The following is an 18,808-nucleotide window of genomic DNA, read 5'->3' on the forward strand; positions in this document are numbered from 1 at the left end:
CGACTGTATTTCTTTTTTGGGAGGGGAGGCCAGAACAATCGAGATTCCAGATCGATTCTATAGAAGATATTATGGGACGTCACTCGTTCTATAATAATATTAAAGGCAAAACTATCTTCTTTTTTTCAGTAGAAATTCTAAATTTTGAGAAAAGATAATTACGAGAGAGGTAAGAGAAAGTTGGTAATTGTTCACAAAAAGATTTGGTTTTTCTCTTCCCAAGTTCTGTTAGAGAATGAGAAAATCGCACTTTCGAGAAATCACACGTCACTTTCTTTCAATAGTGCACTACCCACAATTCTCTAAAACTAATTCTTTTAAATTAATTTTTATTTTAATTAATTAATTTTAAAAAAGTAAAAAATTGAAATCTTCAGCAATTTTTTTTTCTTTTTTGCCTTAAAAGGCAGTGTTTCTTTTTTGCCTTAAAAGGCAGTGTTTCTTTTTTGCCTTAAAAGGCAGTCTTTTTAATTAAAATTGTGCACTTAGCATTTTTCTTTTTATATTTTTAAATAAATATAATTCAATTAGATACATACTTTAAATCTAATATAATATTGATGTTAATTCCATTAAAGAAATAAAGGGCCCCCCAAATTTTCGTATTGAATATTTAATCCATCACAAAAGTGGGGGGGGGCCGCCGCCATAATGCCCTTAATTGAACTTTTCCTTCAAAAAAATATTTGAAATAAAAGTTTTTACATTCACTTTTAAAGTGATGTTTACTAAAAAGTTTCGGGAAAATTCGGTAGAAAAACTTATTAATAACAGTGAAAAATCCATTAAAGTGCAACTTCCGGTTTCAGAATTGATTTTAAATTGATAATTTAGCAAAATATTTAATATTCCATACCATAAAACATACATCAAAGTATATTATACTTAATTTTTTTTAAAATAAAGAATATTTGTCTAGAAATTAGGTTGCTGAAGGGACATTCATTGGAAGCTGAAATGGGTCCTCTCTAAAGGGGAAGTTACGAGGGTCGTTTGAAAAGTCCGTGCAAAGTCAGAGAGATAGCACCACTGGCGCGTATCGAGGTTATGTTTAGTTAGTAGCATCTCTTGGAAGAACACACACAAAGTTTCAGCCAGATCGGTCTATTTCTTTGTGTTTGGCATTCGTTTGAATCGAGGAAGACGAGTGATTTTCAAAAAAATGGACGAAAAAGAATTTCGTGTGTTGATTAAACACTACTTTATGAAAGGCAAAACGCCTCAGGAGACTAAAGAGAAGCTTGATAAACATTATGGTGACTCTGCACCTTCGATTAGAACAGTTTATAAGTGGTTTCAAAATTTTCGGAGTGGCCATATGGGCACAAGTGACGCTGAGAACGTTCTGGACGCCCTGTTGAGGTTACTACTCCAGAAATCATTGATAAAATCCATGATATGGTGATGGATGACAGAAGAGTGAAGGTGCGTGAGATTGCTAGTGCTGTGGGCATCTCCAATGAACGGGTACATAATATTTTGCATCAACATTTGGACATGACAAAGCTATCCGCAAGATGGGTGCCGCGATTGCTCACGCTTGACCAAATACGAAATCGTGTGAAGTGTTACAAGGACGGTTTGCAGCTGTTCTAGAAGAATCCGCAGGACTTTAAGCGTCGTTTCGTCACTGTGGATGAAACATGGATACATCACTACACTCCTGAGACCAAAGAACAATCTAAACAATGGGTTACCAAGGGGGAATCTGCGCCAAAAAAAAAGGCGAAGACCGTTCCTTCGGCCGGAAAGATTATGGCGACTGTCTTTTGGGATTCGCAAGGAATAATCCTCATCGACTACCTGGAAAAGGGTTTATTCATTCACCGGAAGTTCGATGACAAAAGTACAACTTTTTTTGGACAGTGCAAAAAGGGTTTCACTATAACTTGGGACATAACAAAGTTAAGTCTATCACTTCGGGGGGGCGTTAAGCTTGTGTCTAAGTTTTAATAAAAGTTTAATTACGTAAATTACAGTAAGAGAAAGACATAAGATCTTCACGTCAGATCTCTCCCTGACCTACAATCCAAATAACACCGACAATTTCATAATAAAAATCTATTATTGTTCTTATAATATTTTTTAAGATAAAAATAATAAATAAAAAAGAAAAAATGAATAGCAATAATATGCAGGTGCAATTATTCATCGTTATTGGACCGTTTAAAAACCGAGCTGCAAGAAAAACGCCCACGATTGGCCCACAAAAAAGTCCTTTTCCATCACGACAACGCACCAGCTCACACCTCAGCAGTTGTGGTCGCAAAATTAATGGAAACAGGGTTCCAACTCGTTTCACATCCACCCTATTCTCCAGACTTGGCTCCCTCGGACTACTATTTGTTCCCCAATATGAAGAAATGGCTGGCGGGAAAAAGATTTTATTCAAACGAGGAGGTGATTGCAGAAACGAATGGCTATTTTTCAGACCTGGACAAATCCTATTATTCGGAAGGGATCAACAAACTAGAGCAGCGTTGGACGAAGTGTATAAGCCTAAAAGGAGACTATGTTGAAAAATAAAAAAGGTTTACCCCAAAAAATTAAGTAGTTTTTATTTTTGCACGGACTTTTCAAACGACCCTCGTACAGTAGATTGTTTCAGTTGTAACAACTGTATGATTTTTGTTTTTCATTCATTCACCGGAAGTTCGACGACAAAAGTACAACTTTTTTTGGACTGCAAAAAGGGTTTCACTATAACTTGGGACATAACAAAGTTAAGTCTATCACTTCGGGGGGGCGTTAAGCTTGTGTGTAAGTTTTAATAAAAGTTTAATTACGTAAATTACAGTAAGAGAAAGACATAAGATCTTCACGTCAGATCTCTCCCTGACCTACAATCCAAATAACACCGACAATTTCTTAATAAAAATCTATTATTGTTCTTATAATATTTTTTAAGATAAAAAAATAAATAAAAAAGAAAAAATGAATAGCAATAATATGCAGGTGCAATTATTATAATAATAATGTGGAAGGAATTAGGTAAGACCCAGGCGTCATCTTAAGGTTACGTAAAATCTTTAGAAAAAAGTTATTTTATTTTTAATGGCGCCCATAAAAAAGAAATGGTGGGGAGAGAGTGGTTCTGTACAAAACACAATTCTCCACGTTTATACCTTTTTTTTGTCTTCAATTATTTATTGAAAAATTTACAACTGCATAAACTTGCATCTAGTAAATAATGATAAGTGTGAAAGATGATGCAAGAGTGGAGCAGTTGTCCAATGACTCTGAGACAATTACAAGCAGTAAGAAATGAGAAATATGCAGGTGATAGTGAATGAGATGAAGGTATTTACAAGTAAAGTCGATGGAGATGAGAGTAATTAGAAACTGAGTTTACCTGTATTTACAAAGAATTTTATAGATCACTTGATTAGAATGTTCGTGGTCACAGATTGAGTGCACTGGTAAAGGCAAGTGTCAATTTATCTGTCAAGTGTTCGTCGTAGCGGGGATCCCAGGCTATTGGCATTCCATGGGAGAATTAGAAGAGAAGAGAATAGTTCATCGCGATCTTTTAGGAAGCTGCTCATCTGACTACAGTGGCGAGGAAGAGTTTGTAAAGAGGGTTTATGAGAAGAGATTTAAAATCTTTGAGAAAGGAGGTGATGTCCAGAGTGGGGGGATGTTTGAAACTTGAGGAATGCAAGATTGAGATGGCGCAGTGGCACGAGCGTAGCTCTAAGAAGTGCTCCTCTTGCGGAATGGTGGCCTGTTGTCCTGACGATTGAGGGCCTCGACGTTTTCATCCTTTAGTCGCAGTAGTTCCCTGTAAGTTTGGCAGCCTTTTATAGCTGGCCAAGTGCTCCTCAAGACTAGTGCACGCATGTGGGTGGGTGTTTCTCCTTGACTTCTTGTACACTTTACACATCTTGCGGGGGTGGTTGCAGTATGTCCTGGAGTGTCCTTTAGTCTTGGCACCTCTTGCTCTGAGCAATGTCCTTCCTTTTGTGCGGTTCTTCCACTCTTGATTCTTGTATAGTACAAGACCTTAAGAGAAAAATATTTTGTCACTACCCTCCTATGGCTCAAGAGAGGTAAAGGTAAAGAGGTTTGTGATTATTTCCATCACATCCTCTTGCGCACGATTGGCAAAGTTTTCGAATTTATTAGGATAACTGAGATATGCGGTAAGCCAGCTTTTTCTGAGCTGGTGAGAAAACTTGGTTTTCAGAATTAACGTTAACGGATGATAATTTTTTTTTAAAACCATTTTAGATGAAGAATCTCTTGCTGGATGATCTTTTAATAATCGCGCTTTCGGGAAGCGCACGTTTTATTTAATGAGATGAATCCTGGACCATCTGATTCATTGCTCTACTCATTAGATAAGATGTTTCAATACTTAATTAATTTCTACTAATTTTTAAAGCAATAGCAAGGTGTTGTTTACTCACTAGCACTTTCTCACTCTAATTGAAGCGAGAAATATAATTCTCTCCCTTTACTAGCGTCTTTTGTTTGTAACAGTTACGTGAAACAAAGCGCAATCATAAAATTAACCTCGCCAATTCAAACATATAATTATTTACAAGTAACTATAAAAAAATATATTAGAAATAAATGTTTGTTTAAAAACTAAAAACACTAAACTGGAAAAAACTTATTTAAACCGTTCAAAATTTGTTTTTAAAAAGGTACTTTTAAATTAAATTAAATACAACAAAAGTAGCTACAGGTGAACACTTCGCTATCTCAGCTGATCTTCTCTAAATAAATTGGTAAAAAATTTTTTAAAATTAAAAAAGATTAAATAAAAATAATAATTTAAACTATACTTACTTGTAAGATTAAAAATAAGTTGCCTTTTTTTTACGTAATTAAAAACCTGAATTAAATTATATAGTTTTTTCCCGTCACAGGTATGATATTTTATCAGTAAAAAACTTCCTGTGATTAAGGTGCTAATATTTAAATCAATATAAAAAAATATAGTTTTAACAAATTTTGACAATCTCCATGGAGATGTTGTTCGCCCAAAATCGCCCCGGTCGCATCCCAATGCGGCCTAGATAATCCCTGGAATTGTCTTCAAGGTTTGTTTTTCCAAATCCGTGGGATCATTTAAAAAATAAAAATAAATAATCTGGAAAAAGGAAAAAAGTTGATTGGCTTCAGGGATAGTAGTTATTCCCCCTGAATAATAGGCTATACCCTTCTTTGAGACCACGAACTCGTTAGCTAGAATCTCGCAAAAAGGAGGGACGAGGAAGTGAAGACAAATTTTTACGTAAAGTTGCCCTTTTTCCTCAAATTTAAAATTTAATCCCTGAATTCTTTTTAACCCAAAAATAGGAAATAAAATCAATTTATTTAAAGTGAATCTATCGTTTGACTAAAAACTTATTGTGAGGTTACCGCTGGTGGGCATTTAAACCCATTAAAAAAAACAAAAAATCAAACTTTGGGGAAATCAAAACGTGTAAACCCAAAAAATGGGGGGGGGGGGGAAATATGATCACGAGTAGCTTGATAAAAATAATAATATAAACCATATGGATAAATACCTGCATTAAACTGTAAAAGCTGCTGTTCAGTAAATGAACCAGTTGGAAGGTAACAAAACAGTTTTCGGGTTAATATAAACTGATAAATAAAAAGCTTCTCCAAGCCAACAAAGGAAACTTAACTGATCTGTTAGATGTTAAGGTAGTTCCAACTATAGAACATAATATTTTAAAAAGAAGGCATTCGGGGCAAAGAAATTAGAAAAAAAGTGGGAGACAAGCCTCCAAGATATTCAATTCTTATTGGCTGGTTAAAATAATAGGAGACCGGCTGACGAAACCAGTTTTGTGCTGACGTCACCACTCCCTTGGTAGCTTGGAGAGGGGTGTGTCTGGTCGAGCCTCCACAATACTCGTGCCTGAGTATGTGCACGAACGCATTTTTTTTTTTAAATTAATTATTTTTTTAATAGCATAAAAAATCTTATTATTTTGCCTCATTAAAACTTGAATAATGCTTCTAATAATCCATTTTAATATTTATTTTTTTTAAAGTTATATATTGAGCTAAATTAAAATAAATAAAAAAACAAATACGTCATTGAAAAAATAATGATGCAATAAACTGGTTGAGTTACTTGATCTCAAATTTTTGCACCTATTTTGTTCGCCCAAATATTACTAATAATTACTAGCGAAGAATTTATTTAAAAGGCTTGGCATAATTTTTTTTTTTTTTAAAAAAAAAAAGGAAATACAATACAAACAAACTTATAAACGGTTAGAGCCGGAAGTAGTGTGATCGTATTTAAAAATTTCAATTTCAATTGTGTTCGGCGGAAGTAATCGTTTTTATAATGCTAGGGAATTATAAATTTTAAATGGTGCCATATCACCGGAACTGGCAAAAAGCTTGTTTTTTTTGGTGAGGGGAGGCAGAATCAACGAACCGGAAATGCTTTATTTTGAATTAATTTTCCTAAATTTGTGGAGATTTTAAAAAAAAAAAAAAAAAAAAAAAAAATGATTACAGACAAGTAGTTCTATAAATTTTATTTAGGACGAGAGAACGGATATCCGATTTCGCTCCAAAAAAAAAAAGGCCAAATTAATTGTGCACTAAATCGACTGAATCACTTAAAAATATCACATTATCGTAAATTAAAAAATATATCGCCTGACCAAAAAAAGATCGCGATTCTCTTGTAACAATTTTATTTTTAAACTATCTTTTCGTGAAAAATTAAGGATTTTTTTAAAGTAAGATTTCCAGGATTAGATGTTCATTTCGAAAATTTCCTTTTATTACAAATAATCCTGGAACAATATTTTTTTTAAAGTAAAAGTTCGAAGTTCGTGTGTTTTTACGCTAGAATTTTTAGGCACGCGAGTTGATTCACAAAATTTGTTTAAAAAATAACAGGAAATTTATAAAATATAATTTCCTGTAGAAATAAAGCTACTTCCGGTAAATATTCACTTAAAATACGTAGTTGTTAGTTCTACTAATGAACGATTTGATACATACCATATTATAAAAATATATTGTATGTAATTCAAAATATAGCGAAAAATAAATAAAATAAAATACCTATTCTGTCAGCATTTCTGGATGCCTTGAAATTTAAAGGAATTTTTAAAGGCTAAAAAAAACAGAAAAAGGAATCACAGTAATACAGGAACTGAACTCAATACTGATCGAAGTCAAAAAAGAGACTGACATTAACTAGTGCATTGTGTGTAGCGTAATACGCGACTATTACTGGTCGGTGGTAATGGAGACACTAGTCGCGCGCTCTCTCTCTCTCTTATGAGAGGAAAAGAAGGATATATTCCTGACTGCATACAGAACAAAGAGAGGGAAAGGTCTGTCTATTCGTCGGTCTGTCGTCAGTGAATGTAATATGGAGATTGTAGATTTGCCCCCACTGTTACTACGTACAAGCGTTGCGGTAACTAAATAATATGTACTCTCTTTAGAGGTAGTCCGTTCCCCCTTCTTTACAACGTGATCCTTAAAGGTCGAACGGGTTATCTCCCACCAATTTTCTAAACCTACTGCATCATGAATATTATAAAAATAAAAACATAAATCTGACGTGAACAGACACTAACTTGACTTTGAACCTCAAAAATAGTTAAAATAAAAACTCTCGATTTATGCATAGAAGTTTTTCAGGGGAAAAGGCCCAAATCGGTTTTTGAGAAAATCTAAAAAAAAAAAAAAAAAAAAAAAAAAAAAAAAAAGTGGTAAACCTGTATAGTGTAGTGGCACTTCCGTTTAGGAGATTTTTTATCGTTAAGTTACAGAGCCAAGTCCTCTGGTAAGATATTCTAAGGATTTATGGAAAGATTATTGCCTATTTCAAGTTATAATTTCTTATTAATCTATTCTTGCTCTTGTTTTCGACTCCTAGACACTAGATCATCTTCACGGCTTACGCCTATTAAAAATTAATTAATTTGTTTTACATTAAAGAGTGTGGATATGTCTTCTGAACTGACTATTTAGGAACTGAAATGAAATTCATTTTGCTTTTATTCAACTTCCTGCGGTTAAACGTAACATTTCACAGACTCAAGAACCCTAGTTCCGGTGAAAAATCGAAACTTTTTTTTTTGGTAAATCGTAATGCTTTTCTCACTTAGTATGGGTAACGAAAATCTGGTGGGAACCACAAACCTCGTGAGAGATTTAATATAACAAAGATGAATTTCGAGTTCATCCATTGGCGCTTAAGATGTCCAAGGACGATTACTGGGGATTGTTCAGAGAGAGGCTTATCTCGAGCCTTCTCAGACAAGCTATTGAGGATTGTTTTTTTGTTTTGTAGCGGATTGTGGTTACGCCGAATAGGAAAGGAATGCTGAAGTCATGAAAAACGTAGTCATTGGATACGTAGTAGAGTTCGTTACAAGGTTTTTTGATTCTTGAGATGTTAGAACGCTTAGCAGAATCCCCCCCCACTCCAATATTCAACTTCTCGGTCTATTTTGGTTAGTTTTAAGTGTTGTGTTATCTAAAGTGATGGTTGGTTATCTAGAGATAATGCTGTCTGTCTGTATCATATTTTTATTATTTCTTGTCGCTTTAAGTCGAGTACGAGGGTTCCATGCTAATCTTTTATTGATGTACGGTCCACAAGATAGCGGGGACAACATCCAAAGGAGAGAAGTTTTGGCTCTTAACATAGAGGAGTCAGCGTTATTTTTCTGAAAATATGAAAAAAACAAAAATGACGCTACCATTTGTTTTATATTCTCTCTCTCTTGACTACAAAAACCATTTTCCAAAACATGAAAATAATGAAATTGAGATTCTATATATTTCTTGAATAGTTTTTGAGGTAAACCTTTTTTATTTTTCAACATAGTCTCCTTTAAGGCTTATACACTTCGTCCAACGCTGCTCTAGTTTGTTGATCCGTTCCGAATAATAGGATTTGTCCAAGTCTGAAAAATAGCCATTCGTTTCTGCAATCACCTCCTGGTTTGAATAAAATCTTTTTCCCGCCAGCCATTTCTTCATATTGGGGAACAAATAGTAGTCCGAGGGAGCCAAGTCTGGAGAATAGGGGGGATGTGAAACGAGTTGGAACCCTATTTCCATTAATTTTGCGACCACAACTGCTGAGGTGTGAGCTGGTGTGTTGTCGTGATGGAAAAGGACTTTTTTGTGGGCCAATCGTGGGCGTTTTTCTTGCAGCTCGGTTTTCAATAACGATGAATAATATACACCTGTAATAGTTTTACCCTTTTCCAGATAGTCGATGAGGATTATTCCTTGCGAATCCCAAAAGACAGTCGCCATAATCTTTCCGGCCGAAGGAACGGTCTTCGCCTTTTTTGGCGCAGATTCCCCCTTGGTAACCCATTGTTTAGATTGTTCTTTGGTCTCAGGAGTGTAGTGATGTATCCATGTTTCAACCACAGTGACGAAACGACGCTTAAAGTCCTGCGGATTCTTCTGGAACAGCTACAAACCGTCCTTGCAACACTTCACACGATTTCGTTTTTGGTCAAGCGTGAGCAATCGCGGCACCCATCTTGCGGATAGCTTTGTCATGTCCAAATTTTGATGCAAAATATTATGTACCCGTTCATTGGAGATGCCCACAGCACTAGCAATCTCACGCGCCTACACTCTTCTGTCATCCATCACCATATCATGGATTTTATCAATGATTTCTGGAGTAGTAACCTCAACAGGTCACTTGTGCCCATATGGCCACTCCGAAAATTTTGAAACCACTTATAAACTGTTCTAATCGAAGGTGCAGTCACCATAATGTTTATCAAGCTTCTCTTTAGTCTCCAGAGGCGTTTTGCATTTTATAAAGTAGTGTTTAATCAACACACGAAATTCTTTTTCGTCCATTTTTTGAAAATCACTCGACTTCCTCGATTCAAACGAATGCCAAACACAAAGAAATAGACCGATCTGGCTGAAACTTGATGTGTGTTCTTCCAAGAGATGCTACTAACTAAACATAACCTCGATACGCGCCAGTGGTGCTATCTCTCTGACTTTGCACGGACTTTTCAAACGACCCTCGAACAATAAGTAGATTTATATTTTTTGTTTAATATCTATTTATATACAGAAACGTAATTTTATTCAATTACAGCCATGTCATCTTCTTCTAGAACATCGTCATAAAATTATCAAATTCTGAATTCCGTTCTGATTTTCCTCCAAATCCATTTCCTGTGTTCGTCATTGGTTCGAATCTCTCATGTCTTGTAATGTAGCTATCGTTAAATGAGTACTTGTCTAAGCAGCCTGTTCGCAGTGCATTGGATACACAACTGTCACGTTATTTTGTCCCATGAATTTTTTTACCCAATTCACAACTTCTTGTTAGCCTGGCTTTACAAAATCACCTCGTTGAATTTCTCACCATTCCGTTTTCAATATATTCATTGATTTACATCCGCAAATGATCCCTGAATGGCTTGTTTATTGCAATATCAAGTGTCTAGGGGTAGCCAGTCATTCCCGCTGGGAATATTAGGGCAGCTAGAGATACCTACTAAAATCAACAGTTTACAACAGCATTTTTTAACGAATTATATTTTTCACATTATTTTATCTAGGGCTTATTTTCGAGGGAGGGCTTATATTTTAAAAAGTCACGAATATCACGCCAGGTCTTATTTTCGGGGGATGTCTTATTTTCGGAAAAAGACGGTATCAGTCAACTGATAACCGTAGTAAGATAAAATACTCGTAAATCACGTAAATTAAAATTACGAACAGTTGAGCGTATCTCACTGGCAGATAATCGCTAACGCTATCGCTAATTTACACACTAAATTAATTTCCTCTAAACCTAAAATATCAAGGAACCTACTGAATTCTGAATTTAGCGAAACATTTAACATGAGCACAAACGATAGAAAGTGAAATTTCTAAAAAATTAAAATTACAAATTAATTATCATTAAATTTTATTTATTTTACTGATAATTTATATCTTAAGCGTGATAAAGAGTATTGAAAATAATTAAAAAGAAAAAAAGACAGTACTGACTCATTAATAATGTAATTAAAATTTTTTAACGAGCTTAGTACGATTATCGCTAAATAGGTATACGAAAAAAATATGGTTATCGGAGCAATACAAGGAAAAATTAAGGTATCTAGACTGTTCATCGCGTAGAACACGTTTTTATTTTCTACGAACTAACTGCATGTCTAATTCTATTAATTTGTAGATAACAACAATTAACTAATAAATATCCAGCTGGAGAAGAATTCCACTTCCTTGAATGGGGGTTTTCCTGAAGTAATTGCTAACTATTGCACTTTTAAAGGAAATATATATAAGGAAAACTGGTCAAAGAATATGGTTGCGTAAATAAAAGCAAAAATTATTAATTAAATAGCGATGAAAACGTAGATAAAAGTCTTGTGTTAACCCCTTCATGTCACTAGCTTTTTCTTGTTTCTTTTTGGCTCCGGATGACATGCCGATCTCCGGAAAGTGTTCTCCTATTCTTCCGAAGAGCCTTCTAGGAAGGGAAAATAAAGCACGTCGTTTTCTTAATCTTTTATTTTTGTTTAAGTATGTCGTCGCTGCAGTATGGGCATTTTTCTTAAATTTTAATCTTAATTCTAAGGCGCGTCAAAACTTTAGACATTAGCAGTAGTTCCTAGGAAATGAAAATCTAAAGGGCTAGCAATTGAAGCGGTGAGATTAAAAAGGAAAACATTCCACTTTTTTGAAAATGAGTTGAAATAGCCATTTTGTTGGTTATACCTAAACGCATCTGTTGTGGTAAAGAAAGCAAAAATCCCTCCACATTCTAATGCCATAACTAGCCCTTAAATATTTGACTGAGATTAAGAAAGAAAATTAACACACTTTTTTCTAAAGCACTAATTCTATCGAACTTCAATTTTTTAAATTGTTTCGAGCACTTCAACTAGTATAATTGATATAATTGATAACCAACCGCACAGACGATGTGAACTGTGTGCCGTCTAAAGGCGAACTGAAACCAAGTAAATGGCTTTATTATTATTATTATTATTATTATTAAAGAAAGAAAATATTCCTGGACTGTTTTCCTTTTAAACCTCAATGGGGAGTTTTGAGAATGTTTGGCCACCAGGGCGCTTAGCATTAGCTCAAATATTATTGTACTATGAATAGGCACCGCCTTCCAGCGCGACAGTCGCTGCCTGTGGGTCGCTGAGTGAGGTGCACATAACGTGTTCGTCGCATTACCGTTTCTCTCAAGATGACTGAACGTATTGAGCAAAGGCACTGCATCAATTTAGTCAAAAGCTTGGTGATTCTCAAAGCGAAACAATTCGTAAGATTCAGCTGGTGTTTGGAGACGAAGCGATGGGTGAAACACATTTGTGTTGAACAACTCCTTAATTTTAAGGAGTGGTTCAACTACTTCAAAAATTGCCTCACATCAGCGGAGAGTGACGCAAGTTGTTGTCCCCGGAAGAAAAGGCCCTCCGTTTTGAAGATGCACTAACTCCAACCTCTTGGGCAATCTCCCGCACGGTCAAGAGACGATCTGCCATCACCAAATTTCGCACAGTCTCAACAACGGCTGCACTCCGAGCAGTTTGGGGTCTGCCAGAACGATGGTCACTCTCCGCTGATGTGCGGCCATTTATGAAACGGTTGAACCACTCCTTAATTTGTGTTTCACCCATCGCTTCGACTCCAAACACCAGCTGAATCTTACGAATTGTTTCGCTTTGAGAATCACCAAGCTTTTGACAAAGTTTGATGGTTCAGTCAACTTGAGCGAATCGGTAATGCGACGAACACGTTGTGTAGCACCACACTCAGCGACCCACAGGCAGCGACTGACGCGCTGGAAGGCGGTGACAAAATTCACAGATGCGCATGAAGGTGTCTTCCTTTACTGAGTACAGTGGCACCGCGCTATCGTCTTTATGTTACGATAGGGAAAAATAAAGGACGGATACTTTTTAGACAGGCCTCGAATATCTAAAAAAGTTTGTAATACTTTCATAGTTTAAGTCAATAAATAGTGGAAATTTGAAAAAAAACAAAGGGGGTTATTTGGTTTTTCCATCCTTTCTTTGTATTGAGATTAAAAAGGAAAACATCCAACAGTTTTATTTGCCTCTCAGGGTAAAACTATTGAATATAACCCAAAAACACTTACACAGTACTGTTACCATAGTTATAATGAACAAATTTGCAATTCTACATTTTAGCCTTAAAGCTATAGTTTGCTTGCTGAAGTTTTTCTCTATTCCCCAAAAATTAGGTCAGTGGGAATGTTTTCCTTTTTAATCTCACCGCTTCAATTGAATTCAAAGCTGGGGATCTCCTCGCTGGACTCAAGTATATACGCTAACCCTTCCCACAGAGCAAATTGCCCTTTCGAGTTTTTCTAAAGCAGCTAAGTTAAATAACATTTAACGCCAACAAAATTCCAAATACAACTTGCGTATTATGATAACTGCGTGCGATTTCCCCCCCCCCCCCTAGTTGAAAAATGGCGTCAAACTTTAAAGCGTTTTTTTTGCTATTTAAATGATAGCAAAAAAAAAACTGAAATTATCAATTGTAGTGACGAACACCACTTACCTAAGAAATGATATTTTTCCTGCATTTCTTTTGACAACATTGAGGGTTGGAAAAATAAAACGCTTAGATTTTTTTTTTAAAACATAATTTATAATTGATAACGTTTCGAAATACATCGTAATTTTATCAAGACAGGTATACAATAGTTTTCCTTGTAAAATACAAGGAAAACTATTTCCTCTCTAGTTAAACCACTAAATTTCCTTTTAAAAAACGACTATATTTTATGGTTAACAATTAAAAATCAATTTATAGGTTATGTCACAATTTCATTTGTTACTGTTGCCCATAAAATTATATTATTAAATGTAACAACAATAAATATTTTAATGAATTTTAATTACATTTATAAATTTCTAACAGATTGGGTGGTACTTTAAATGAATGTATTGCATTAATACTGATTTAAATATCCCGCACTCCCACTTATGGGACAATACATTTCTCTTCTGTATTCCCATATTTAGATTCGCCAGTTTGTTAAAGATTCGTGTCATAAATTGAAACGGATTCATAAAGAATCATAAATGATCCGTTCACTGCACAAAAAAGTGGAGAAATGTGATGAAATAATGTGCATTGTTTTTTAAAAATTCCTATTTATATTATAAATTCAAATAAATTTATCATTATCATTTAGCGGATGCTACTGAATTATTGAGTTGAATTATTGCAATTATTTAAATTACGAGCAAGGAATCAATCAAAATAGCTTCTGAAATAAATTATTTATTATACGAGGGTCGTTTGAAAAGTCCGTGCAAAAATAAAAACTACTTAATTTTTTGGGGTAAACCTTTTTTATTTTTCAACATAGTCTCCTTTTAGGCTTATACACTTTGTCCAACGCTGCTCTAGTTTGTTGATCCCTTCCGAATAATAGGATTTGTCCAAGTCTGAAAAATAGCCATTCGTTTCTGCAATCACCTCCTCGTTTGAATAAAATCTTTTTCCCGCCAGCCATTTCTTCATATTGGGGAACAAATAGTAGTCCGAGGGAGCAAAGTCTGGAGAATAGGGGGGATGTGAAACGAGTTGGAACCCTATTTCCATTAATTTTGCGACCACAACTGCTGAGGTGTGAGCTGGTGCGTTGTCTGGATGGAAAAGGACTTTTTTGTGGGCCAATCGTGGGCGTTTTTCTTGCAGCTCGGTTTTCAAACGGTCCAATAACGATGAATAATATGCACCTGTAATAGTTTTACACTTTTCCAGATAGTCGATGAGGATTATTCCTTGCGAATCCCAAAAGACAGTCGCCATAATCTTTTCGGCCGAAGGAACGGTCTTCGCCTTTTTTTGGCGCAGATTCCCCCTTGGTAACCCATTGTTTAGATTGTTCTTTTGTCACAGGAGTGTAGTGATGTATCCATGTTTCATCCACAGTGACGAAACGACGCTTAAAGTCCTGCGGATTCTTCTGGAACAGCTGAAAACCGTCCTTGCAACACTTCACACGATTTCGTTTTTGGTCAAGCGTGAGCAATCGCGGCACCCATCTTGCGGATAGCTTTGTCATGTCCAAATGTTGATGCAAAATATTATGTACCCGTTCATTGGAGATGCCCACAGCACTAGCAATCTCACGCACCTTCACTCTTCTGTCATCCATCACCATATCATGGATTTTATCAATGATTTCTGGAGTAGTAACCTCAACAGGGCGTCCAGAACGTTCTCAGCGTCACTTGTGCCCATATGGCCACTCCGAAAATTTTGAAACCACTTATAAACTGTTCTAATCGAAGGTGCAGAGTCACCATAATGTTTATCAAGCTTCTCTTTAGTCTCCTGAGGCGTTTTGCCTTTCATAAAGTAGTGTTTAATCAACACACGAAATTCTTTTTCGTACATTTTTTGAAAATCACTCGACTTCCTCGATTCAAACGAATGCCAAACACAAAGAAATAGACCGATCTGGCTGAAACTTGGTGTGTGTTCTTCCAAGAGATGCTACTAACTAAACATAACCTCGATACGCGCCAGTGGTGCTATCTCTCTGACTTTGCACGGACTTTTCAAACGACCCTCGTACAATGGCCAAAAACATTTTGTCGTTTAATAGTGTCGAATCTTTATTATTTGGGAAATTTATTATAAATATAAAAAGCTAGGACTGAACCAAGAATATATGACTTCCTCACCCTGTTGTTTACGTAATTACATTTTTTTTTTTGACACTATACTTTTTCACAAATGATACTCTACGAAAAAAGCTGGACATATCAAAGTGATAGGCCTAACGTACGTCATGTACAATGCAATTCTAAGGCTGTATAGTCTAGAAACTTACAGAAAAATTGATAAAGCAGTTCTTTACAATATGCACTTCCGGGATTACTAATAATGCTTCCTGAACGATCTACTTTTTTTTTTTTTTAAATTACTTTTTTTGTATTCATCATCAAAATAGTATAAGTGCCAGAACCTCATATTTCCGGCTAAAAAATGGGGAAAATGGAAAATTTGGTCCGTAATATATTTCCTCATTTGAAGACTATTTCGGCAGCAAATGAAAGAAAAAGTGAGAAATGTTACGTAATCAAAATTCTAAAATATTACATAATCAAAGCGCTAATATTATTGGAGAATTTTAATATTGCTGAAGGCCAAAGAGAGAACAATTAGAGGGCGAACATTGTGCATACTCCCTCCAAAAAGAGGTAGAATACAAATTCTTTAGCAGTTTTCTATGTGGTAATACGTAACGCACTCTATTTGGCAATTACGAGAGAAACGAACAGATTCAAAATATGCATTTATTCAATTAACTGCAATTTCTTTGTATCTAATCGACAAAAGCTATTTGGTATTGGTAGAAATATTATTCTATCTTATTTATAGTTACCTACTAACAAAGCGGTACTACCCAGGCTTTTAAATTTCCTTTTAAACGACAGCACCAAGCGGTACTACCCAGGCTTCTAAACCTTCTTTTAAACGACAGCACCAAGCGGTACTACCCAGGCTTCTAAACCTTCTTTTAAACGACAGCACCAAGCGGTACTACCCAGGCTTCTAAACCTCCTTTTAAACGACAGCACCAAGCGGTACTACCCAGGCTTCTAAACCTTCTTTTAAACGACAGCACCAAGCGGTACTACCCAGGCTTCTAAACCTCCTTTTAAACGACAGCATCAAGCGGTACAACCCAGGCTTCTAAATTTCCTTTTAACTCTTTGAGGCACACGATTTTAAAGAAAATAAAAGCCCTAGTTGCACAGAATTTCTTTTATTATCAAAAAAATGGAAATAAACATTCATTTTCATTATTTTACAGATGTAAGCATCCCTCTCAAATAATCATCACTCTCGAAATACGAAAAAAAGAAGAGAAAAAATTAATACCATTTCAATAGTCCTTTTTTAGTGCGGGACACTGGTATTGTATAATACCACTATGCAACTAATGCTTTATATGATGTTCATTCAAACACAACTTTTTACCAAAACAAAGCGGAACTTTGCAGACAGCGCTGTCCTTCAGCGCACTGTTCCTTGAAATGTTTAAGATCCAAGTTTTGACCCAATTTCTTTATAAACAATATACGAGGGGGTACCCAAAAAAAACCGGAATTATTTTTTAAAAGCTATTTATTTACAAATTTTTTACAGAACAACCTTATCCCCTTCAAAATACTCTCCATTACAACTAATACATTTGTCCCACCGGTGCTTCCACTGTTCGAAACATTTTTTGTAGTCATCTTTAGAAATGGCTGACAGCTCCTTCTTCGTTTTTTTCTTGACCTCTTCAATGTTGTCAAATCGGTGACCTTTCATGTCATTTTTCATGCGTGGAAATAAGAAAAAGTCGCACGGAGCCAGGTCAGGCGAGTAAGGTGCGTGGGGCAGCGGAACCATGCCATTTTTAGCAAAAAATTGTGTAACAGAGATGGCTGTGTGTGCAGGTGCATTGTCGTGGTGGTAGAACCAGTCTCCTGATTGCCACAAATCGGGTCTTTTTTGGCGAACACTATTGCGCAATCTTTTCAAAATTTCCAAATACAAGGTTTGATTGACGGTCTGACCTGGGGGGACAAACTCTGAATGGACTACGCCTTTGGCATCAAAAAAGCAAATCAGCATTGTTTTGATGTTTGACTTGACTTGACGACATTTTTTTGGTTGGGGTGAAGATGACGTCTTCCATTGGCTCGACTGTTGCTTTGTTTCTGGGTCATAACCATAGCACCATGACTCATCACCAGTAATGACCTTTGACAGAAAGTCTGGATCAGTTTCAAGCTGTTGTTTCAAAGCACGACATGTTTCAACTCGATGTTCTTTTTGATTGTCAGTCAGAACTCGAGGAACAAACTTGGCAGCAACCCTTTTCATCCCCAAATCTTCCGTTAAAATTCGCTGAACCGAGCTCCAAGATAACCCACTACTCTCTGACAGTTGATCAATTGTCTGTCGACGGTCTGTGAACACCAGCTCTCGAATTTTTTCAACATTTTCGTCGATTCGGGCAGTTGATGGACGTCCAGAACGAGGTTTGTCATCAATCGACATGTCGCCATTTTTAAACCGAGTAAACCACTCGTATACTTGAGTTTTTCCCATAGCGTCATCTTTGTAAGCTGTTTTCAACATTAAAACACTTTCAGCAGCATTTTTGCCGAGTAGAAAACAAAATTTCAGAGCTGCACGTTGTTCACTTAAACTTGCCATCATAAAAAACGAAAAAAGAACAAAACAGCGCTGGTAAAAACAATCACTGCAGATGAACAGAACAAGCCAGGCAGACAACACAGGCAGGACTGAACTGGCAAGGAATTGCGCTATACACGTCTAGCGGCAGAAATGCGTACTACATAAGCTCCATGCGCGGCAACGCAATTCCGGTTATTTTTGGGTACCCCCTCGTATGAATTAACAACAGCTGCATCCAAATAATAGAACAGTATGCGGTGCCCCCATTTTTTTACTATCGGTCAAGTTTATAATAAATATAAAAATTATTTCACTTATTTACGCATTTACCATTGGTGCATAGCACTGCCAACTGAATGAAAAACTTAAAAATAACATATTAAGCTGTATGTATGAATAACTTCAACTTTTCGTGGTGGGTGAAAATATATCCCACCATGCAGGAAAAGCTAAGCAAAAGGTGGGACAGTTTTTAATCCAACTAGCCGCAAAGAGTTAAACGACAGCACCAAGCGGTACTACCCAGGCTTCTAAACCTCCTTTTAAACGACAGCATCAAGTGGTAACTACCCAGAGCTTCTAAACCTCCTTTTAAACGACA

General features: G+C 35.9%; 2 protein-coding genes across 8 annotated transcripts in view; one reads left to right on the plus strand and one right to left on the minus strand.

Annotated features, from left to right (window-relative positions):
- LOC141446887 (uncharacterized) overlaps nucleotides 1-18,808 on the plus strand; it is a 67,398-nt gene that overhangs the window by 16,698 nt on the left and 31,892 nt on the right. The window lies entirely within an intron of this gene.
- The window catches only part of Treh (Trehalase), a 56,275-nt gene that overhangs the window by 10,516 nt on the left and 26,951 nt on the right, over nucleotides 1-18,808 (minus strand). The window contains exon 1 of one of the 5 annotated variants that reach the window (XM_074113816.1): nucleotides 7,051-7,415. The exons of 1 other annotated variant lie outside the window; for it this stretch is intronic. The gene's annotated coding sequence lies outside the window, so the exon portion shown is untranslated. Of the gene's footprint in view, nucleotides 1-3,352; nucleotides 3,992-4,794; nucleotides 4,887-5,519; nucleotides 5,678-7,050; nucleotides 7,416-18,808 lie in introns of those variants that run through there. 3 more of the 5 variants (XM_074113818.1, XM_074113820.1, XM_074113819.1) reach the window with 3 other exon arrangements.

Source organism: Rhodnius prolixus, unplaced genomic scaffold (assembly GCF_049639745.1).
Source record: "Rhodnius prolixus isolate KJV_2025 unplaced genomic scaffold, Rpr scaffold_7, whole genome shotgun sequence".
NCBI lineage: Eukaryota > Metazoa > Arthropoda > Insecta > Hemiptera > Reduviidae > Rhodnius > Rhodnius prolixus.